The sequence below is a fragment of the Taudactylus pleione genome, unplaced genomic scaffold (genome assembly GCF_031769625.1).
Source record: "Taudactylus pleione unplaced genomic scaffold, aTauple2 ptg000117l, whole genome shotgun sequence".
NCBI classification, from domain to species: domain Eukaryota; kingdom Metazoa; phylum Chordata; class Amphibia; order Anura; family Myobatrachidae; genus Taudactylus; species Taudactylus pleione.
Window position 1 is genome coordinate 8,312,851 of NW_028284519.1, and position 25,143 is coordinate 8,337,993.

Genomic DNA, 25,143 nt, shown 5'->3' on the forward strand with positions numbered 1-25,143 from the left:
ACATGAACATTTAACAAACAAGTGAAAATCCAAAACTTACCAATACAGGATATAGAAGTCACCAAACAAAAAGGTCGTTGGGGCAGAGCCAAAAGAAACCTACAAAAGGAGAATTTTGAAAAATTTAGGGAGCAAAAACTAAATAAAAGAAGGATAGCCAAACTGAACAAAAGGAAGACGGAAAAAACTTACCAAAAAAATACACCACAACTAAAAGAACCACACCAAAAAAAGCGAACGGAAAGATAAACTAAAAAAAAACGCACTGAAAAAATCTCCAAACACCGCCAAATACAATTTCCACCAACAATCCACTCCGACCAACGTAACCTCCAACAACCAACACCCGCCACCTAGACTCGAGACGGCCAAAGCCATAAATAGTGTTTATTTTCCCTCTCAAATTAAGGAGGGATCATAGGAACGCACAATCAATGATGCGGACGAATAATAAGAACGCATGTATAAATACATCACAGCTAAAAAAAAACGGTCTGGTGTATTTCTTGTTTTGGTATGAGAAATGGCTACAGACCAGCCAAACAATGGCCAAGAGGTGGCCGGTAAGTTTTCTGGCATTTCCAAACAAGGATTATTTTGAGGCAGAATATAGTGAAAGTTGGCCAGCTAAAATGTCACAATTTTATAGAAAATAGGTGTGGAGGATGACATGGAAGAGGCTGCTGGGCCCAGTATTCCGGGCAAAGCAGGGAAAAAGAAAAGGCAGCAACAATTCACAAGAAAGGAGATGGAGGTTTTGGTTCAGAAGTGTGTGGACATCCTGCCACAGGCAGACAGGAATATGGGTGCAAGCCAGAAGTGGAGAATGTGAGAGGAGATAGCCAGTGCTGTCAATAGGGTGGGTGATTATGTCCGTCTAGCCCGGGATGTCAAACGGCGGTAAGTAAAAACTTGACCACCCAAAAAAACCAGGGTGAAATAATGCAGGAATAATGGCTACTTTTTCACCCAGAGATGGCAAGACTTCAAATATCGCCTGAAACAAAAAATGGCTGACAGGGCTAGACATGCAGGGGGGACAGGTGGGGGTCCCACCCCTGTGTCATTGGAGTTTAATTATTTGGAAGAGCTGGCACAGGGGTGTGTGCAGGATGTGGAGGTGTTTGGCGTGTCCAACATGGATACGGACATGCCAGACTTTGCGGCTCCTCATGTTGTCCCAGGTAAATGTTGTGATGTAACCAACTCTGAAATGTTAATGTGACAATATGTAGATTGTAATGTTCCTCTTTTCTCTTTTTTCTTACAGAGACACAGGCGGATGAGTCTGCTCCAGAGGGGAGCCTTGGCCGCAGAATTTCTGCTGGCTCTGCAGGGGAGGAACCAGTACATCCGGCTGAGGACCCTGCAGAAGCCAGTCCTGGGCAATCCCCCTCGCAGGCAGTGGCACTCCTCACAGAACTCAATTTTAAATCGGATTCCCATACGGAGATTCTGCAGAGGATGGACGCCAGTCTGCTATGGGTGGCTGAGGCCCTGGAGCAAAATGCGGAGGCCAACGTGACCATTGGTCAGGCCCTGGCTGAAAATACCAGGGCCAACATCAGAATCGCCAATGCCCTGGAGCAGCTTGTTTGCCAGCACATGGTGGAGCCGACCTCCCTTCCTGCCAGAACATCAGGATCCTCCACCTCTGGCACAACAACAGCCATTCCTCCAAATGTGCCTAGCCCTGTGCCTAGTCCAGAGGCCACAACATCTGCCTCTGTACAGGCCAGCCAGAGGACATCCCGGAGCCGGTCTGGCACCCACCCTACCCCAGCCAAACGGGGAAAGAAACGATGACAGCACTGGCTACTTTGCCCACACTCCTTCTGTGCTTGCCCCATATTCCTTTCTGTCCCACAAGGAAAAAACGAAATCTGAGCTTGGGACTTTACCAAAATCAAGGGTTAAAACAAAATGTTACTTTAAGGAACACTTTGGAATAAAAAAATAAAAAAAAGCAGCCCAATGCAAAAGGTTACAATACACACAAACATGATTACAAAATTGTTACAAAATGCAAAAATACTAACCAAATTGTAAAATACATTCCTACAAAAAAACGCTAATTGATTGTGTAATCCTGAAATTAGCAGCCGAGATTTTCAGCTGCGTATGGTTTTGTGATATTACAAAGGGAAAAAAAAAAAAACATTACAAGCTGGTTTTCAATCCAAAGTTGATTGTTTATCTGACAAGCCGTGATAAATCGATGAAACATCGAGGAGGCCCGGGCAAAATGACAAGGCCATCGCCATTGTGGTCGAGTAATCCAGACCCTAAGCTGTGCGAGCAGTTTGAACGGAAAGAGGATCAGCCAGTGACGTATGAGTTGGTACGAACACATTGGACGTTCACATGAGCTAATTTATGTATGCCCCAAAAACGCCTCGCCACGCCTGCGTTTTTCCATCTCCACCCCCGTCAACGCCCAAAAACGGCCTGTTCTGTCAATCACATTTGACATGTCACTTCCTGTTCGCAATTTGCTGAACGAGTGAAAAAAAACTCGCAATCTGCCGTACGCACATACGCAGTGTTACACCGGCGCATGCGCGGTTTCTCAACATCGGAACGCAACGAGCGTACTGCTGTTAACGAGCGGCTCTGAATGAGGGCCTATGTTTTTTTGTATGTCCCTGCCTTTTATAGAAGGTTTGCAAAGGATTATTTAAGTCAATTGTTTATTTTTTTTTGGAAAGCACTCTTTCTGGTCCCCTTCTGGGATGAGAAAATCAACTCCCAGGAGCAGCAGCCATGCTCAAGGATTCTTCTGTGGCAAGAACTGATGTAAATAAAAGCCTGCTGAACTCAATACATTGGACCTCAATCAGACCCGTTCGCAAGCACTGACCGCTTGCAAGCGGGTCAATGTTTAGGCCCTGCACACTGGGCATGCGCAAGCTCCGGAGCGAGATAGAAATTCTCTCACTCTGGAGCTCACTATAAAAGGGGCAGCTGTCGATGTTGATCAATAGCTCGCCCCATTTCGTAGGCGTGGCGAGGAGGTGGTTTCAAAAACTAAGGCGTTCCTTAAGGAATGCCTGCCATTTTGTGTGCAGCCGCACTGACATCAGCAGTGATGTCAGTGGGGAGCTTCCTGCTCGATTAGAGCAGGAAGCTCCCTGGGACTTGCGGTTGCCGAGACCCAACCTTAGGGTCTTGACGCAAGCCCCGATGGTCGCGATGGTCTTGATCATCATGACCATCAACCTGGTCGGTCGCTAAAGCTGTGGGTGGTAACCCACAGCTTAGTTAGTGACCAGGAGGCCACACTTCAACAAAGAGATGGCCGCCCATATTCAGAACGAGCGCTCGCATTTTGCGAGCACCTCTGAATGAGGGCCATTGTCCACAACTTCATTCCACCTGGCATTTCTATGCTACTTTATGCCACTGTACTGCTGATGCACTGTGTGCTCAAGAAAGTGGTGTGCGGTACTCCATACATTACGCCACGTAGCACCCTGCTAGTCACGCTATGCTGTGGCATATTGAGTCTCATAGTACAGAGCATGCCCAGTGGAGCAGGTTGGGAGTGAAACATAGTGCATCAACACTAGGCTGATGCACTGTGTGCTGTACACAATAGGTGCAGCTTTTGACAGGACTGGCATGTGTGGGCTAGAGGTTTGGGTGAGCGCTTTGCAGAGTGGGCGTCCCGTGTTTGAGACCTGGCAAGAGACATTTCTTTTGTAAATAAATCTTTACTACAGGACTTGGTGGTGTTGTGCTGGTTGTGCTTTAAATAAGGGGGCAGGGGGAAAGGACAGGCATGCATATATTTTTTTATACTTATACTTGTATACTATTATTTTTATTTTAATCACAGATGCATGGACAGATCTCATTGATCTGTCTATGCATCTGTGTCTTATTGACTTTTTGTTATAATACTGTAGCTGCTTGCAACATGGAATGCACCAGGGGCTGGCTGGCAACTTTTAGCCTGGGGGGCAAGTCCAAGGCACTGGCCCATAGGTAACGGCGCATCCTTAAATGAAGGTGTTTGGTATAATACATCTTTATTAATAAAATAAATAGGCCTAGTGATAATTATCCCAAGTGTAAAATAGTGCTGATAACATACATATGTGTACGTGTAAAATAGCGCTGATAACATACATGTGTGTTAGTGTAAAATAGTGCTGCTAACATACATGTGTGTAAGTGTAAAATAGTGCTGCTAACATACATAAGTGTACATGTAAAATAGCACTGGTAACATACGTAAGTGTAAGTGTAAAATAGTGCTGCTAACATACATATGTGTAAGTGTAAAATAGCGCTGCTAACATACATGTGTAAGTGTAAAAAAATACGTGTACTAAAATACGTAAGTGTAAAATAGTGCTGGTTATAGCGCAATTGTCACTTACCACCTTGTACATATTCCCCAAAGGTCAATGAAGAGAGAGAAATATTACATACAGGAACTCCCTCCATAATTTTTTTTCAAAAGAAAAATTAGAGTATATAAACAATACTAACACATACACTTACCTTGTTTTCTTCTTTGACTGTTTTTCTCTGCTTTTTTTCTCTCTCCACTTTCTTTTCTTTTAACTGGGTTCTTCTCCTTCTTTCCTTAAGCTCTTCCCCTGCTCATTTTTTCCTCCCCTTCCTTTCATACTCAGGGTGCAGCCAAGGCTGGTCTTTCCATGGCCATGCCTATTTATCAATCCCATGTCCTACCAGGGGTGGGCTATAATAAGCTGCCCTTTAGCTGCTGGTAAACTACACATCCCAGCATGCCTTTTCAGGATGCTCTTGTAGAAAAACTGTGGCAGGGCATGTTGGGATGTGTAGTCCCAAAACTGTAGGGCCACTTATTTATTTATTTTTAAATAACCAACCATGGGAGCCTCTTATTGAGAATAAGGCTCCCGTTTTTACAAATCTTATTTTGATTTGTGGGTGGGGTAGGTATTAATGAGCACCATATAAATAAGTGGGGGCGGGGGAGTGGTCCGGCGTGACACGGCCGGACATAGCAGCAGGGTGGCCGTGTCACTCATATAATGAACAACCCCCCCTAGGCCCCCCCTTCCCCCCTGCTGCCACTCGCTTGCTGTGTACAGCCGCCTATGCACGTCGAGATGGCCGGGGTTGGTAATGCCTTATTGACTATGTACCTACAGGGCTTCCGTAGCCCTGTAGGACAACCAGGAACAGCACGTGACCGCTGGAACAGCACGTGACCGTGGCCGCCTCAGAACTGCAGAGTGAGCTGCACACTGGTCCACCTCCACGGCCCTTTGCTAGGAGGAGGTGGCCCACGATGCTTGATAATAGAGCGGCCCGGGGGGCACAAGGCACCCTGCCCCCCGGCCCAGCCCGCCACTGGAATGCACTGATCTGTGCATGGATCTGTGAGTTGTATTTTCACCAAACCTTGGAGCATGGATCTCCCTGATCTGTGCTGCAAGCATCTTCTGCTATTGCCCATAGTGTAATATGAAAATCAATAAATTGTTCATGATAGATCTTAATGTACTGTATGTCATATACTGACATGCATTACAGTAAGATTAATTCCTGTTCACTACTGTTGAGATACTGTGTCAAACTCACTACATTATTCACAACAACCCTTACTGTACAGTACTGTACCTTGCAATGATAGATGCATGTGGTGGGTCTCAGACACAATTAAAGACTGAAATAATTACACACAAACACCAATTTTAAAAATAAATGACAATACCTTGAATTAATAAGGTACAACATAATATACTGTATGCAGTTAATCACACCTTTTTAATACATGCTTTTAGATAAGATATGAAAACAAATGGTTGCTGCATCAGGTACACACTTGCCTACATTTAGAGAGAAATGGAAGGCCTTATTGCTCTCTGGGCCTAGGGCCATACAACAACTGTGGCCTTCTACAAATACTGTAGCATGAAAACATTATTGTACAGTAAACTGTTTTCTAAAAACTGAAAAAAATGGAAACATTAGCAATAGCTACTGTACAAGACAGCTGAAGGTTTACAAAATGTGCACACTTTGTGGTGAGTAGCTCTATTGTCTAGAGTGCCATACTGTACTGTATGCAAATCAAAATACAGGTCACTGCATGATGCCGACTAGAAAAAGTAAACAAAAATGATTATTGTAAGCACTGTAGGTCAAACATACAGTAGTGTACAGTAAATTAAAAAGACATTCACTGTTATTGTTTTATAGTATACAGTATGAATCTACTACAGTATATACATTACTGCAGTTTTTTTCAGTAAGTCTTTACTCAACAACTGTATTACACTATGATATTAGCATGCATTGAAACTAACTAACCTAATCCTTTCCCCCCTAACCCTAACCTTCCCGCAGGGGTGCCTAACCCTAACCCCCCATAAGTGCCTAAACGTAACCCCCCGTCCCCGCAGCCTAAACCTAACTCTCCTGTGGGGATGCCTAACCCTAACCTCCCCCTGGGGGTGCCTAACCGAAACCCCCCCTTCCCCTAGCCTAACCTTAACCCTCCCAGGGAGGTGCCTAACCCTAAGTCCCCCTGGAGCCCCTAACCTAACCCTCCTCCGCGCGGCTGTTCACACCCGCCGCCCAGCTTATCTTCGATTGGTATGCAGGGCGTCAGGCTCCTGGCATAGGGATAATGATAGGCACCATTATTTTGACGCATATCATTAGTCCCTTGTCTGGATTGTGCAGTCGGGAAGCCAGCGGTTGGCATTTCGACCATTGGCTTCCTGACTGCATACCGTAAATTGACATGTGCAGTAATACTTTTATATAAATCTTTATGTACAGTATTGTACTTTTTCAGTAAGGCTTCATTTACCTGTAAGTGTACAATATTTGACTATGAAAAAAATAAATTACTTTTATACAGAATTTACATTATAACCACCTACTGTACAGCAGTGGTTATCAAACTTGGACCTTAGGACCCCAAACAGTTCATATTTTCCAGGTCATCTACAGTACTGTAGCAGGAGCACAGGTTTATTCATTAGTCACAATTTAAAAGATCCACAGGTTAAGCTACTGTCATTACAGTATTTCACTTGTGATTCTGTGAGGAAACCTGAAACACCTGCACTGTTTGGGGCCTTAAGCACTGAGTTTGAGAACCTACAGTATACTGTAGTCTTATCACAGAGTGCTAAAAGCTGTAACAAAACTAATAATAAAGTATCACACCTTTATCGGAATACACAGTATGGTTGTTCAAAGGTTGTTGCGCGCATGATGGGAAAAAGACACAGTATGTTGTTACAACTACAGTAGAGTACACTACTGTTCACAACATTTCCTCTGCTGACAACATACTGTACGAACATTAACGTATGTCTTTCATAATGTACTCTGTCCTCATGACCCCTAGCATGAAATTAAATGTTAAGTGTTCTGAGGACAGAATACTGTATAAAATGCTGTCATACAGTACTGTACACATTAATACTGTAGCTCACTTGCATTATACATATGATAGATTGAATAACAGTAATGTAAACATACTGTACAGTATTAGTGTACAATACTGTACATCCAGTATTTAATAACAGTAAAGCAAACTTTAATTGATGACAGATATTATACTATAGATTTAATACTTTAACAGTAATGTAAATATTATAGTACTGTAATTGATTTTGAGATACACTTTCCTATGCATTCTAACATTACTGTTATTCAATCTGTAAGACTTACTGTACAATATAAATTTTTACACAGTAAGCACATTATACAGTATTACCCACCACAGTACAATACTCTACCCTTTTTCTCATGATGACTGAAGATAGAAATTTTGATCCTTCTTCACATCACCGCACCTTCAAGTCTCAAGTCGTGTTTGTTGCTTGATGATCTGTACTTGGTGGGTGTGTGACTGTCCTCCATGCATGTTTCCTTGGCATGCGCAGCACCCCATTCAATGTGTCCATTATTCAGTTCATTTTCTCTTTTCCAATCCTGTATCATGCCCGACATCTTGAGAGAATATCTTCTTTCACATTTTTGGGAATTGGTACTTTCTTTCGACTGCCATCAAAGTTCACATGCTTGGCCCAATTATGGTAAAGGTCATAGGGCATATGTTCTTGAAAGATTAATTGGGCATAAGGATGCTTCTCACCATTGCATGCTTTCTAAAAGTCATTGTCTGTCTTAGTGGTGATTACAGCCAGTGGTAAATCTGGCAAGGTTATTCCAAATACAGTCTGTGGTGTTGGGGTGCTTTACATGACAGGTGTTCCTGGTGAAAATACAAGTAAGCTTGCATTGTTGCTTCTCGTTGCTTCAGCTGACAGGCAGGCTGGATGATGGAACTGGTGTAATATCCAAGTGGGGTGATGTCATTGTAGTGTCCAAGTCTAGCAAATGGATTGATGGCGCAGTCTCCAAGTTGTAATCCTCAGGGCCAATTTCATCAGGTGTTACCATTTCCAGATCATATTGTACTGCCTAGTGATGTTTGTTCCTGGTAGGCTGGACAGTGGCCTCTTTCCATTCTTCTTTAGATTGCTTATTTCATTGCTTCTGCAACTGTGTCCTTCAGCCCTCTTTCAAAGTGTCAATTTTTGCCTCCAGATGACACACTTATCCCACGAGGTCTCTCACCATCTGAGCACAGCTACATGTGCATGCATTCTGTTCTTCAAATGCCAGTTTCCGATGGGTTGCTAAATGGCATGCATCTTTCATGGGTGTATACTTCAGAGGCTCCAAAGTGTCCAGTTCTTCATTCAGTGGATTTGGTGCATAAATCACTGAGCTTTCCTTCTGGGCCTCCACATTCATTGGTTGCTCCATTTCATTATCTCCTTCCTCCTAAAGCAAAGCCATACACTTTGCCTTTGGATGTTTGCTTGTTTTGACATGTACAGGTACATTTTCTTTCCCTGCTCTCTTCTTGGAAGGTTTTGCTGTAGACTTTTCTGGCACTAGTGCACTCAGGGTCTGTTTCAGACCTGCTCATAAGCACTCGCAAGTGGGTCGATTGTTAGGCAGTACGCATTCATGAGCCCCGGAGTGAGTGAGAAATCACTTGCTCTGGCACTCGCATCCAAAAGGGGTGGCTGTCGATATTGATCGACAGCTCGCCCCATTTGGTATGTGGGTCGGGGAGGGGTGGCTTGCAAAACAGAGGCATTCCCAAAGGAATGCCTGCCAATTGGGGGCAGCCCCACTGACATCACTCTATTAGAGCCAGAAGCTCAATGGGGCTTGCAGGAATGAGACCCTACCACAAGGGTCTTGTCACAAGCCCGATGGTCACGACCATTGTGACCATCACCTGGCTGATCGCAAAAACTGTGGGTGGTCACCCACAGCTATGCAAGTGGCCAGGAGGCCGGATTTAAAAAAACATGCGGCTGCCCTGATTTAAAGTGAGTACACACTTTTTGTGTGCGGCTCTGAATCAGGCACTCAGCCTCTTGCTCAGAGGAAGTGGGCGAGATGAGGCACTGGTGTAAAAAGCTCCACTCTTTACCATTTTCTCTGTTCAGTGCACTCTGAAATACACAAGTATAAACTAAAGACACTATAAATATTAAGCAAAATAGTGGAAATATATATTTTTTATATTACAGCACTGTAAACAATTACAGTACTCATATGTACTGTACTTTCAAGAATGTTCCACTACTCTATACAACTACAATAATACCCCTTTCACACAGAAAAGCAAATTAGCGGGTAGAGCACTTTTACTGTACTATTAGGGGAATTCAATATGGAGCGAAAACTCAGTTTTTGCGTTAATATCGCACCTATGACGTCATTATCGCAGGTTTTAGTTATACACTGTATTCAATTTCAAAGACTTTTCACAGGTTCGAAAAGTCTTTGAAAAAAAATGGGGATAACTTTTCACCACTGAATAGGTGGCGAAAAAAAGTGCAGAATTGGGATTTAGGGGTGCAGGCTTAAAAAAAATAGCCTGCACCCCTGGGAATGACATTTTAAAAAGAACTATGTAAAAAAAAAAAAAAAATAGGGACGCCCCAAAAAATTAATTTAAAAGTTGGGGTAAAAAAAATGGGAAAAAATTGTTTAAAAATAGGGAAATAGGTTCAGGGCTATTCTGCAAGTATGCGGCAGGTGTATTCTAGAATAGGCTATTAGCGGCAGGTGCATAGTTGCAGAATTTTTAAAAACTTATTTTAGGGACATAAAAATATGCTAGTACCCATTTTCATGTACCCCAAATTTGATGGGACCACTTAAAAAAACGAAAAAAATAACCTAAGTGCTCTTCTGCAACACTTCTTCAATGTCGGGAAAAAAACACCTGCTGCTGCTATTTAAATCCCAGACTTTCATTTGCAGGCTAAAACGGTGGTACCCATAGTGATCCCCCATGTTTTTACAACTTTAGGGGGGGTCCTACATTTTTTCCAGGAAAATTTCATAATTTACCCCAAATCCCACTTCGCCAGGTCCCGTTTTCGTAGATTTTATATTGAATATTGAAAAATCTCCGATGTGGAGCGAAAAGTCCAGCACGGACTTTTTGCTCCCATATTGAATACCCCTCTATACCTGGTAATTTGCTGATGAATACAGAGATTTCTACTGTGTGAAAGAGTCACCCTGAGACATCGACCTTACTTTTTACTAGGGTCGGAGACCTGGTAATTTCAACCTGGGTTGACCCTTTCACACAGAATAAATGCTCTACAAATCACTTGGTAAAAGTGCTACTTTATACTAGGGGTGAGCGGGTTCAGATTTCTGAAATACGAACCCCCCCCGAGCCCCCCCGATCCGAGACTGATCCGAGTCAGGATCGACTTTTCCCGCCTGACTCAGATCTGAAATCGAGGCAAAACATTATCATCCCGCCTTCCGGGTCTCGCAGATTTTGGATACTATATAAGGTACCCGCGTCGGCGCCATTTTCTCACTCGGCTGTGGACAGTGAAGAGGGAGGGTGGGAGTTAGGGCTGGCTGGGCTGTGTAGTGTAGTGTAGTGCAGTGTAGTGTTGTGCTGTGCTGTGCTGCGCTGTGCTGCTGTTGTCCATAGGGGCTGTGTCCACTCCTCCAAAGTCCATAGGGGCTGGCTGGACTGTGTTGTGCAGTCAGTTGTCCATAGGGGCTGTGTCCACTCTAAAGTCCTGTGCAGTGTCCCAGTCCTAAATGGGTGCTGTAGTGTTGTCCAGGGGGTGCTCTGTCCATCAGGGGTGCTCCCCCCAAGTGCAAATAAAATATTTTTTTTTCTGTTTGTGAATTGTGTGCACAGTAGCCGCACGTGCATCAACAAAGCGTGCGCCTGTGTCATAAGTAAAGGGCCGGCTGGCTTGACCGTTAAAGGGTGCTGTAACCCCCAAAGTGCACTCCAAACAAAATAAAAAATATTTTCTGTGTTTGTGAATTGTGTGCACTGTGGCTGCACGTGCATCAACAAAGGAGCAGCGCCAAGCATGCGCCTGTGTCCCATTAGTAAAGGGTCAGCTGGCTTGTCCGTTAAAGGGTGCTGTAACCCCCAAAGTACACACCAAACAAAATAAAAAAATATTTTCTGTTTTTGTGAATTGTGTGCACTGTGGCTGCACGTGCATCAACAAAGGAGCAGTGCCAAGCATGCGCCTGTGTCCCATAAGTAAAGGGCCGGCTGGCTTGTCCGTTAAAGGGTGCTGTAACCCCCAAAGGGCACTCCAAACAAAATAAAAAAATGTTTTCTGTGTTTGTGACTTGTGTGCACTGTGGCTGCATGTGCATCTACAAAGGAGCAGCGCCAAGCGTGCGCCTGTGTCCCATAAGTAAAGGGCCGGCTGGCTCATTTCTTAAAGGGTGGTGTAACCCACAAACTGCACTAGTCTCCAACAAAAATAAAAAATTATTTTCTGTGTTTGTGTGCGCCTTAGCCACACGTATATATCAATATAACATAAATGGAGGACCAAACTTTCTCCGATAAAAATAAAATAGGGAAAGATCAAGAACCATTTCCTCCTAGTGCTGTTGCTGCTGCTGGGAGTTGTTCATCATCCCAGAGAGGATGTAGGAACACCACTACTTTTACTAAACAATTGACCCTCCAACAGTCCTTAGCGAGGAGGATGAAGTACGACAGCAGTCATCCTGAAGCAAAACGTATAACTGAGGCCTTGACTGCTATGTTGTTTTTAGACGTGTGTCCGGTATCCGCCATTAGTGCGGTGGGATTTAGACAATTGATGGAGGTAGTGTGTCCCCGGTTCCAAATCCCATCTAGATTCCACCTGCATCCTCAAAGCAGCAGCGACAAGCATGCGTCTATCTTTTAAAGGGTGGTGTAACCCCCAAAGTGCGCTCCACAAAAAATAAAAAATTCTTCTTTTTTTTCCTGTCTTTGTGAAATGTGTGGGCTGTAGCCGCACCTGCATCCTCAAAGCAGCAGTGACAAGCATGCATCTGTCTGTTAAAGGGTGGTGTAACCCCCAAAGTGTGCTCCAACCAAAATAAAATAATCTTCTTTTTTCTGTGTTTGTGTGTGAAATGTATGCACAGTAGCCGTAGCTGCATCCTCAAAGCAGCAGCGACAAGCGTGCGTCTGTCTGTTAAAGGGTGGTGAAACCCCCAAAGTGCGCTCCAACCAAAATAAAATTATCTTTTTTTCTGTGTTTGTGTGTGAAATGTATGTGCAGTAGCCGCACCTGCATTCTCAAAGCAGCGGTGACAAGTGTGCATCTGTCTGTTAAAGGGTGGGGTAACCCTCAAAGTGCTCTCCACAAAAAATAAAAAAATCCTTTTTTTTCTGTCTTTGTGAATTGTGTGGGCTGTAGCCGCACCTGCAATCTCAAAGCAGCAGCAACAAGTGTGCATCTGTCAGTTAAAGGGTGGTGTAACCCCCAAAGTGCGCTCCACAAAAAATAAAAAATTCTTCTTTTTTTTCGGTCTTTGTGAAATGTGTGGGCTGTAGTCCTGCATCCTCAAAGCAGCAGCGACAAGCATGCATCTGTCTGTTAAAGGGTGGTGTAACCCCCAAAGTGCGCTCCAACCAAAATAAAATAATCTTTTTTTTTCCTGTGTTTGTGTGTGAAATGTATGAGCAGTAGCCGTAGCTGCATCCTCAAAGCAGCAGCAATAAGCATGCGTCTGTCTGTTGAAGGGTGGTGTAACCCCCAAAGTGCGCTCCAACCAAAATAAAATAATCTTTTTTTCTGTATTTGTGTGTGAAATGTATGCGCAGTAGCCGCACCTGCATTCTCAAAGCAGCAGCGACAAGTGTGCTTCTGTCTGTTAAAGGGTGGTGTAACCCTCAAAGTGCACTCCACAAAAAATAAAAAATTCTTTTTTTTTTCTGTTTTTGTGAATTGTGTGCACTGTAGCTACACGTGCATAAACAAAGGAGCAGCGCCAAAGGTGCGCCTGTGTCCCATAAGTCTGTTAAAGGGTGGTGTAACCCCCAAAGTGCACCAAAAATTAAAAACAATTTTTTTCTGTGTTTGTGACTTGTGTGCGATGTAGCCACACGTGCATCAACACAGTAGCAGCGCCAAGCATGCGCCTGTGTCATAAGTCAAGGGCCAGTTTGGACATCTGGTCTGGACTGAAGGACATGCCAACAATTTCTGACAGGTCTACTGTCACTGCATATGATACTGTCCTCAAAGCAGCAGCGACAAGCATGCATCTGTCTGTTAAAGGGTGGTGTAACCCTCAAAGTGCGCTCCACAAACAATAAAAAAATTCTTCTTTTTTTTTCTGTCTTTGTGAATTGTGTGGGCTGTAGCCGCACCTACATCCTCAAAGCAGCAGCGACAAGGGTGCATCTGTCTGTTAAAGGGTGGTGTAACCCTCAAAGTGCGCTCCACAAAAAATAAAAACTTCTTTTTTTTTCTGTCTTTGTGAATTGTGTGGGCTGTAGCCACACCTGCATCCTCAAAGCAGCAGCGACAAGCGTGCATCTGTCTGTTAAAGGATTACATCGGTGACAGCATCCAAGTAGGCATGTCAGACAGTCTGTACATGTACTGGCAGGAAAAAGAGGCAATTTGGAGGCCCCTGTACAAACTGGCTCTATTTTACCTGAGTTGCCCCCCCTCCAGTGTGTACTACGAAAGAGTGTTTAGTGCAGCCAGGAACCTTGTCAGCGAAAGGCATAGGAGGTTGCTTCCACAAAATGTGGAGAAGATGATGTTCATAAAAATGAATTATCAACTCTTCCAGGGAGACCAGCCTCCATAACGTACAGAGGGACCTGTGGTGGTGGATTCCAGTGGGGACAAATTAATACTCTGTGAGGATGAGGATGTACACAACACTGAAGAGGGTGAGGAATCGGTGAATGAGGAGGATGAGGACGACATCTTGCCTCAGTAGAGCCAGTTTGTGCAGGGACAGATTAATTGCCTGCTTGTTTTGTGGGGGCCCAAACGAACCAATCATTTCAGCCACAGTCGTGTGGCAGACCCTGGCACTGAAATAATTGGTTTGCTAAAGTGTGCATGTCCTGTTTATACAACATAAGGGTGGGTGGGAGGGCCCAAGGACAATTCCATCTTGCACCTCTTTTTTTTCTTTGCATTATGTACTGTTTGGGGCCTAGTTTTTCAAACTGCCATCCTGTCTGCCACTGCAGTGTCACTCCTAGATGGGCCACGGGTTTGTGCCGCCCACTCGTGTCGCTTAGCATAGTCCTCGGTGCAACCTTTTGGACATAAAAACACTATTGTGAGGTGTGAGGTGTGAGGTGTTCAGAATAGACTGGAAATGAGTGGAAATTAAGGTTATTGAGGTTAATAATAGCATAGGAGCAGAAAAACCCACAAATTCTGTGATTTTAGCTGTTTTTATGCTTTTTTTAAAAAAAAATACAGATCCAAAACACAAAACCCAGAACCCAAAACACAGAAAGGTGGTTTTGGCAAAACCAATCCAGATCCAAAACACGAAGAAAGATCCAGATCCAAAACCAAAACACAAAACACGAAAAGTGGCCAGTGCATACCCCTACTTTATACCCAGTAATTTGATTGTCTGTACAAAAAGGGGGTACAAAGTGGGAACATCAAATAAACCTTTGCTTCAAATGGAGTATAAAAACAAGTTTTATTGCTATTTTCTGTTAAAAGGGACTGCAAAAATCAGTTCCTGTACCACTCATTAACTACAGTTTGACAGGCCAAAATTTATTTTTCATAAGATAGTGTAAGTTTTAGTTTAAACTAAAGCTGTTTTGAGTGCCTTTTTTCTAAATATATATTCATTGTTATATCCATATATATTTATATGTATGTGTAATAGGCTTTACAAAAGCACTAATAAAGGTGCTGAAACGTTGCTGCTAATAACCTATGCTAACTGAGTGATTTTTTTTGCTCCGGAGTGCAACCATTGGTCCACTATACAGTACAGGTAGGTCTCCCCCTACACCACATACTGTATGTGACTGGGTACAAAAACCATGGCATACATGGCATGTAAAGTGAGGCTGATCTATTGTAACTCGATACACAAATATGTGTCTAAGATCAGGGACATTGCTGCAGCACATAAAGCCGAGTTAATAGGCTAGTGTGAGACACAGCACTATAGGGGTATGTACGACTCACAAGATGGCCGCCGAGCATGTATCGAGGCCGCGAGGAAGCCGGAGGCTATGGAGCAATCAGCGGTATACAGGGTATGTGAAATGTGGCCTGGTATATGGAACTCAATACACAAATATGCCTCTAGGGTCGGGGACATTGCTGCAGAACATAGAGCTGAGTTCATGGGCTAGTTTGAGACACAGCAATATAGGGGCATATATTAGTCAAAAGATGGCCACTGAGCATGCAGCGGGAGGCTATGGGACAATCAGCAGCATACAGGGTATGTGAAATGTGGCCTGCTATATGGATACATAAATATGAGTCTAGGGGGTAGGGCAAACAACAACATAGCAAAATTACTGTGAATCATAGCAATTTACTTACAGTACCAGTGGGATGAAACTGTAGGAAACAGCTGTAGAAGTTGTAGAATGCAGTCAATAGACCGGTGGATGAGATGCAGCCAGTCTATATCCCAAGTGCAGAAGCCCGGCTTGGGACTAGATGTCGAAATACTGAAGGAAATACTGAACACCGAAGGATACCAATCCAAATGAGGTAAGTCCCGGGTGCCCTTAGGGGGGGGTTAGGGTTGGGCACGCCTGGGGATAGATTAGGCTCAGGGACCTCCCCAGGAGGGTTAGGTTTATGGTGCGGTAAGGAGGGTTAGGTTTAGGCACTTCCAGGGGGATGTTAGGGTTGGGCACCCCAAGAGCTAGCTTAGGGTTAGGCACCCGCAGGAGGAATTGGCTTAGGTTGCGGTGAGAAGGGCTAGGTTTAGGCACCTCTGGGGGGAGGTTAGGGTTAGGCACTAGAGGGGAAGGTTAGGGTTAGGCACCACTAAGAGAGGGTTAGGTGGGGTAGAGGGGTAGGGATAGGGTACTTATCTTCTTCCTTCTGGCTGCTGGCATCGCGATACTGCATACCCATTCCAGGTGTGCATGTATGTTTAAATAAACTTTAACTTTCTATGATGTGTGTCTTGTGTTTATTTCAATATTTCTTTTGCTGTGGAACCACAGTACAGGTACTAGTGGGTTGTGGTTGTCCAAGTAGCAGCATGCGGGGTAAGCTTGATGGGACCTATAGTTCCACAGTAAGACAATATTTTTAACTGTTAAAAAAAAATTCCCATTCCAGGTCTCAAACCTGGGACACCCACTCTGCAAGGCACTCACCCAAACCTCTAGCCCACACATGTCAGCCATACTGACAGCCGCACCTGTCGTGTATGTGATGTGATGTCTGCAAATTACAGCAGGCAATGTGTACAATGTCAATAGCGGGCTCAGCCTGTGGAGGCATTGAATAGAAGCGAATGATGGTGGGGGATGGTGGTGAGCCACACCCATTAAATACCGTTCTGATGGTCAGTCGTGCCTGCATTCGCATATCCACACCCCTGTTTGCAAGCACCTTCCACTGTTACCACCTACAAATGGCACTATCTGTCACTCAAAATAGCGGCCCGACTGCTGGCTACGGGCGAGCACTTTCCCATCGCAATGACTGGTTCACGCACGTGCATTGCGACTCATACGCATGTGCAGATTGTGTAAAATCACTCAATGCAAGCGAGCACAGCATAGCATCCGGGTCTGTATCAGGCCCAATGTATTGAGTTTAGTAGGCTTTGATAAGAATACTGAACTTCAATTGCTCGGTCTTTATGCAATGCTGGGTGTGCATCGTTTTTGTCAACACAGATACCTGTATAAATGACAGAACTCACACACCACCAAATCCTATAGAGAAGATTTATAAAAAAAAAAAGTCCCTTACCAGGTCTCAAACCCAGGATGCCCACTCTGCAAGGCACTAACCCAAACCTCTAGCCCACACATGTCAGCCATGTCAAAAGCTGCACCTGTCGTGTACAGCACACAGTGCATCAGCCTAGTGCTGATGCACTGTTTGTCACTCCCGACCAGCTCCACTGGGCATGCAAAGTAGTATGAAACTCCATGTGCCACAGCATAGCATGACTAGCAGGGCACTATGTAGTGTATTGTACAGAGCACCACACACCACTTTTTTGAGCACACAGTGCATCAGCAGTACAGTGGCATAAAGTAGCATAGAAATGCCAGGTGGTATGAAGTTGTGGACAATGTATTGAGTACAGTATACTTTGATAAGAATACTGAACTTCAATTGCTCGGTCTTTATGCAATGCTGGGAGTGCGTCTTTTTGGTCAACACAGATACCTGTATAAATGACAGAACTCACACACCACCAAATTATTTATTTTGAATCCTGTAGTGAACATTAAACAAAAAATTGTTATTTTCCAGGTCTCGAACCCAGGACGACCACTCTGCAAGGTGCTCACCCAAACCTCTAGCCCAAACATGCCAGCCATATCAAGAGCTGCACCTGTCATGTATGTGATGTGATGTCTGCAAATTACACCAGGCAATGTGTACAATGTCAATAGCAGGCTCATCCATGTGCACTCCACCCACCCGCTGCTGTTTTTAAGAATAAAAAATGTGTCTTCCTTTCAAAATATTATACTAGTACACGTAAACACAGTACCCTAACATTAAAGAATAATTCATCCCATCTCATTGAAAGATGTGCATGCATCTGATTAATGTACAGTATCGGCTATACCGTCATAAGAACATGGCAATTACACTACTGTAGTTATGTATGTGTACTGATTTGCATCCTGTTCTAAGAGATTATGTGATGTTATTAAAAAGATTGGTTGTGCAAAATGCAACATGCAAATACACTGCGTGAATGTCATTGGCCCACTTGTCAGGTATAACCATCCAGTATGGTATTCAGTAGTACAAATTTCATCAATGGAGTACTCGCCACCCAGCGGTTAAGCGTTTTTTTACATGTCGTGGCTTATCTTTCATTGTAGAATACCATGGTATGCCACAGTACAGCCATCACGTTCCATGGTGTGACACAGAGGCCTGAATGGCGCATTATGACCAACAAATTAGCTGGGCCCTTCTGTATACACCCATGTGCAAACTGTACGCATCTTAAGATCCGTCTGCATCAGCAGCATACTGTAGGTGCTTGATGTGAATACCATCTTCATTTTCATCATTCACTTGCCCCTGTCAAAAACTATGGGCAAAAGTTACACCATCCAGAAGATCTACTCATTCTTTCTGTATGTCCAGGTTCACAAAGTCTGCATAATTGGCAACACACTCTCACTGAAGTTTGCTTACTTGACAATGTGTAGATTATTACAAAGGGGATGTAGTCATAATCCTGGTTGTTGGGATGCTGATGCTCAGAGTACTAGCTCTGGAATCTCGACACCAGTCAGAATCCTGGCACCGAAATCTTGACCGTCGGCATCCCGATGGTAAATTGTGTGATTAGGGGGAGGGTTAGGATTAGGGTTAGGCATTAGGGGGAGAGGTAGGGTTAGGCTCTAGGGGGAAGGGTTAGGTTTAGACTGTGAGAGGGGGAGGTTAGGTTTAAGCACTGGGGGGAAAGTTAGGTTCAGGCAGTGGGGAGGGAGAGTTAGGGTTAGGGGGAGGAGGAGGGATAGGATACAATTGTCGGCATCCTAACCCTGTTGGGATGCCAGCGTCGGGATTCTGAATGCTGGGATCCTGTACCCAATCCATTACAAAGTAGTTCTGCCTCTTCAATCATGCGATAGAAATGCATACATCTCTGCTTTGCCAACATATGTGTTCATCCAATTTTGATGCATGCATAGTGCAAACGGGCATATGTTCTTCTACCATTAGATCACAACTATAACTAATAATTTATTTCTGTCTGTGAGTGCAAAAGTCATTGTCTTGTTAGGTGTTTGTACAAAATATATATTTTTTAGGTAGTGGCAGTATTAAATGGATTATTCAGTCTCCTTTACCCCCAAAAGAGAACAACTCTGGTTTCAGTTGATTTATCACCAAGTTACTCTATTAGCTCCTACAGTGTATAGCAGGGCTATACTAGTATTTTGTTAAGTATGGAAAAGAATAATTTATATTGAACATAGTTCTATGTTATCATGAAAAATGTTGCCAAAGACTGTTGGATGTTAATAGATTTCTGCTCTGCAGAGAATATCAATTTTCAGAAGTTCACACTGCATGTAAAAATACAATATAACGAAAGGTTGAGGAAAACATTTTAGATTATATCAAAACCTGTGCAACAGCTATAGCTTAAGTATGAAAATAGCCTTGCATGCTGAAATCAGGCTGTATGGTTACTTCTGCAGTCTACTTTGTTTACCTGAAACATTTAAAAAAAATTCTCATAATTAACAAAACCAGAAAGGTAATGTTCTCAGATATTACATTGTGGTTATGAGGTATGTAATATATAAACTTTAATTACATAAAACCAAAGTATATAGAACAATTAAAAAATTCAGGGCCTGATTCAGACCCGGTCGCAAGCACTGTGCGCTCGCAACCGGGTCGATGGTGGGCCAGTGCGCGTGCGCAGGACGGAGCCGGCTCAGTTGTGCGCATGTGCGAGACCCGGATAGCGACGGGCAATCCATCGCTCCGGGTCTCGTACCAAAGGGGGTTTGCTGTCGATGTTGAGTGACAGCACGCCCCCTTTGGTGGGCTGGCCGGAGGAGTGGCAGCCCAAATGGAGGCGTTCCCATGTGATTTTGCCTTAGAGCCGAAATCTCCCTGGGGCTTGTGGCAACGAGACCCTACCACAAGGGTCTCATCGCAAGCCCGATGATCGCAATGGTCTTGACCATCGCAATCATCTTCCTGGCTGCTCGCTATAGCTGTGGGTGGTCAACCACAGCTATGCGAGCGGCTAGGAGGCCGTTCTAAAAAAAAAAAGAACGGCCCTGATTCAGAGCGAGCGCTCTGTCAGAGCGTCCAGCTCTGAATCAGGGCCTCAGTTCATTCCAAATCAATATATTACATTATACAGGTAATCCTCAGATTCAGCTCTCACCTAGGAGGGTAAGGGCTGGTATCAGGACCTGACTGTGTAGAGTTACCAGCAGTAGAGGGCAGTGTAATACAGTTTACACTTTAAGGACCATTATATTTTGGGTTTGTGATGAGTTTCCCATTACTCCACATTTCATCATCCATCAAAAAAAATGTCCTTATTCAACTTCAATGGGTCTGATTCTGAGTTGAGAACAAAGTAAATGTTGAAAAGCAAGGGGGATAAATAATGTTTTTTTTTTACATGCAGCGTAAGTACTGGTTGCTTTTGCATATAGCCTACAAATGCTGGACAGCTTTATTTTTACACTGCAATATAGATTTGAGTTTGGACATGCCTCTTCTAAATCTAAATCTCTCTGCACATGTTATATCTGCCCCACCTGCAGTGTAGTGTAAATGTGAAAAGTTACTTGTTCTTTTTTGCTTTGCTTCCAACTCAGAATCAGTCCAAATGTTTGTATTAATTCTATTATACATCAAATCACAATATTACTGTTTTCTTTCTCAAATTTTAAGATATCTTCTTCTATATGGTAGATCTTCTCCATAATTGCTTCTCCCCTGTATAAAACTATTACTTTGAAATATTGTAACATTACTTTTGATTAATAATGTGCACTTTCCCTTTGAGGCAGCTTCTCTGTTATATCCATACCCAGTGGCATAACTACCATGGGTGCAGGGGATGCGGCTGATATGGAACCCAGACCATCCCGGGCCCGGCCCTCCCACTGCACCCACAGTGCCAGGCCTCTGTCTGCGGCCCTTCCCTCCGCGGGGTGACCTCAGGCCAAGGGGGGTCCATGGGATGAGTGATGGGGGGGCACGGGCTGAGAGAGGGGACCTGTAAAATTTTTTGCTATGGGGCGCCCATAGGTTTAGTTATGATCTTGTCCATACTGCTAGTATTTAATGCCTTTTTTTCAAGGTGCAAATCCATAGACATAGACTATTAGTAATTTCATTACTATATGGCCCTACTATCTGAAACAAGTCCTCCTAACCTTATATAATATTGCTGCACAGCCTCATTGAGATGCATTACCATACATTGTCTTAATATTTTAAATCTAAGTGAATATGTGAGATGTATAAAACCTTCAAAATATGACAAGTGGATACATTTCCCATAGCAACCAATCAGCTTCTAGCTGTCATTTATCTATTACATTCTTTACATTGATATCTAGAATATGATTAGTTTTTCTGTGGACAATTTCTCCACAAGTCTTCTTTAGAAAGTTTGAAGCATTTCCCCCAATTGCATTCCTACAAATGTGTTCCATCATCTGAACAAAACTTTCCTCACTTCCTGACCACAATAAAAATGTATTGTCTATGTAGAGATAATATGCTTTGAAGAAGCATCAAAAATGGAATCTTTCAGACATGGCAAAAACATTAAGGATGTTGTTGTGCATTATTGTTATACAAATTACCAAGACCAGAACTTTTGTTGACACGCATGGCCGGTAACTATAGGTGTGCAAGCTGTTTAGAGACTGCAAATACTTTTGTTCACCCACATTCTGGTAAAATAAATGTAAGTATCCACTCACTAGCGCAATATAAGATGCTCATGCAGACTTCTATATTTTGGAAAGACGACCGTCTGTTGAAGGATCAGATGGCCTTACACATGTCAAGCATTAGGGCTGCACTAGATTGAAAAAGTTTACCGGTAGCGAGACTTTAAAACATGGCCATTTTTTCATCATGTACAAAATGATTGATTGGGTGCCCTCGAATACAAGAGGTGGCACACTTTGTTGCAACTAGAGACTAAATGGATGCATATTCTACATGTGGTCCAGCCACACAGACTCAATGAAATGATGTCTTATACTGTACATGCTTTTTAAAGGAAGTTTTCTACATAGCAGTTTAACTATATAGGATCAGTTTTGCTTTCTTTCTTTGCAGGTTCCTGTATATTTCATTATATAGTGTCTTAGCACTTTAATATGTGTTAGATATTTATATAGTGTTTTAGCACTTAAATATGTATTAGATATATTCTCTAGCTTTTACACTTATTAGTGTCAGTTCTTTATATACTGTACATAGGCTTTGTGCCTTTATTTACCTTAGCTATAGTAGGTCAGCCTTTTTCATATGCATATTTGCATCACGTTTTTTTTATAGCTGCTTACATACACAAAGTCATTAGTATAGTACAGCCTGTGTTACAGGCTCTGTGCCTCTATCTACTTTTCCATACTACAGTATGTTGGTTAGTCATATATGTACAGTTTCATTAATAGCTCTCCTTCTGATGGCCCTTTATGCACATGCATTATCATAGTACAGCTATTGTTAAGGCTTTGAGTTGCTATGGCAACACATTTTAGTATACAAGTATTTTCCCCTATCTGTTTAATGATTGTCAGCTATTTATATCTGCAGTTTGTGTACTGTTTAAGTTACCTTGGTGTTGGGTTACACTACTAAGCCAAGCCCCCTGGAAACCATGGGGATTCTGGTGCATTCTGTGATGTCATCAATTTTCCATTGGGGGCTGCATCACGGTATTTTATAGGTTGATCTTAGTTCCCCCTCAGCTAAAGGACCCAGAGGTGATGTTGAGAGAGGGCAGAAGTGCGGTTCCATGCTCTGACAGCACTGTTATTTTGTCTCAACTGTAGTATCTGGCCACCTATATTAGAAATGTATACCCTTCTGGACTTGCTTCGCTCACCACAGATCACTATTCCCACTCTATGTCCATTTGGATAGTAACTGATGATGTCAGGGTCCTGTAGCTGAAGGAGATATAGCCACAACCATACTTTGGAGCACAGGGTGGAACACATACTGTATATAAGGTTTTGTAGTTACTTCATTGACTTGATAAAAGAGGTCACGTTGATCTAGATGAATTGTGTCAGTGCCTTTCTATTTTTGTTGGGAGTCTCTGAGTGGTGTCCATGTTTCTCTCTCTCTCTCTCTCTCTCTACACATATAAATAAATATATAATATACAGTAAAATAAGTATTGAAAACATCAACATTTTTCTCAGTAAATATATTTGTAATAGGGCTATTGTAATGAAATTTTCACCAAATGTCAGCAACAACCCATGCAATCCACGCATGCAAAGAAATCAAACCATAGATGTCCATAAATTAAGTTATATGTAATAATGTGAAATGACACAGGGAAAAAGTATTAATACTTCATACAAAAGTCTTTGTAAAGACAGCTTCAAGACGCCTCCTATATGGAGACACTAGTCGCATGCTTTGCTCAGGTGTGATTTTGGCCCATTCAAACAGTCTCCAAATCTTGAAGGTTCCGTGGGCCACTTCTATGTACTCTGGAGCTGATTCAGACCCGCTAGCTAGGATGTGATCACTCATAGCTGGACGATTTTTGCAATCTGCGCATATGTATAAGCCGCATTGCGCGTGCACAAGCCTGTCTTTGTGACTGGGAATTGGTCACTCAAAGTACACAGACTGAGCTCTACTTTGAGTGACAGATAGTGCCATTTGTGTGTGGTGTCAGGGGAAAGTATATGTAAATGGGGATGTGGATGTGTGAACGCAGGCATTCCTGTATATTCTGATGGCATTTCATGGGCGTGCATAATTAGCATGGAGGCGTCATTGTACACGTCACCTGGTTGTATTTCAGCCTGCAGTGATCGCAGTGCTTGTGGCAGGGTAGGGTCTACCTCAAGGGCTACAAGCAGCTCCGATGGCTCTCGATGTTACTGATATCACTTACACTACCTGGAGATGATGTGTGCTGCAAAAGAAAAGGGTGCATCTTTAGACCGGCGTGCGTTCACTTTGCCGTCGCTCTCTAAGACATATAGGGGGTGTCCTTAAGCCTTGCTGTGCGATCACTGAATTTGCATACACTGCCCCTGTTGGCTGCGAAAGTGCACTGCGTTGTTTCCGGGTCTGAATTGTCCCCTCTGTACTTTAATTCTTTCCATAGATTTTCAATTGGATCCAAGTCAGGTGATTGGCTGGGCCATTCTAGCAGCTTTATTTTCTTTCTTTGAAACCAATTGAGAGTGTCCTTGGCTGCGTTTTTGGGATCATTGTCTTGCTGAAATGTCTACCCTCATTTCACCTTCAGCATCCTAGTAGATAGCAGCAGATTTTTATCAAGAATGTATCGGTACATTTTTCCATTCATCCTTCCTTCAATCGCATTAAGTATTCCAGTACCTTTTGCTGAAAAACAGCCCCACACCATGATGTTTCCACCTCCAAACTTCACTGTTGGTATGATGTTTTTTGGGTGATGTGCAAAGCCATTTCTTTTCCAAACATGGTGTGTATTATGGTAAATGCAGAGGACCAGCTCTCACCAAAGTGTGATAATAGAAATAAATGCAAATTGTAATTGATGTATATAGAAATGTATTCTAAATTCATCCAGTAGAATCCTCTACTAAGAGTAAAGATATGCTAACATAAGTAAAAAGGTTATGCATCAATTGCTCACCAAATGTAAAAAGGGGAGGATAAAGATAGCTAATACCGGTATACAAACATTAAACAAGACAAACATGTAAACATATATGAGATAAAAATAATTCCAAAAATCACTATAAAAGGAAAAGAAAAATTCAAGCAAGCTAAAAAGCACTTGAGATCAAGGTCTATAAAGTATATTGGCACTTAGGGCCTGATTCAGAGCCGCTCGTAAGCGGCCGCTCGTTCGCTCCGAGCAATGTTTGCCCAACTGAGCATGCGT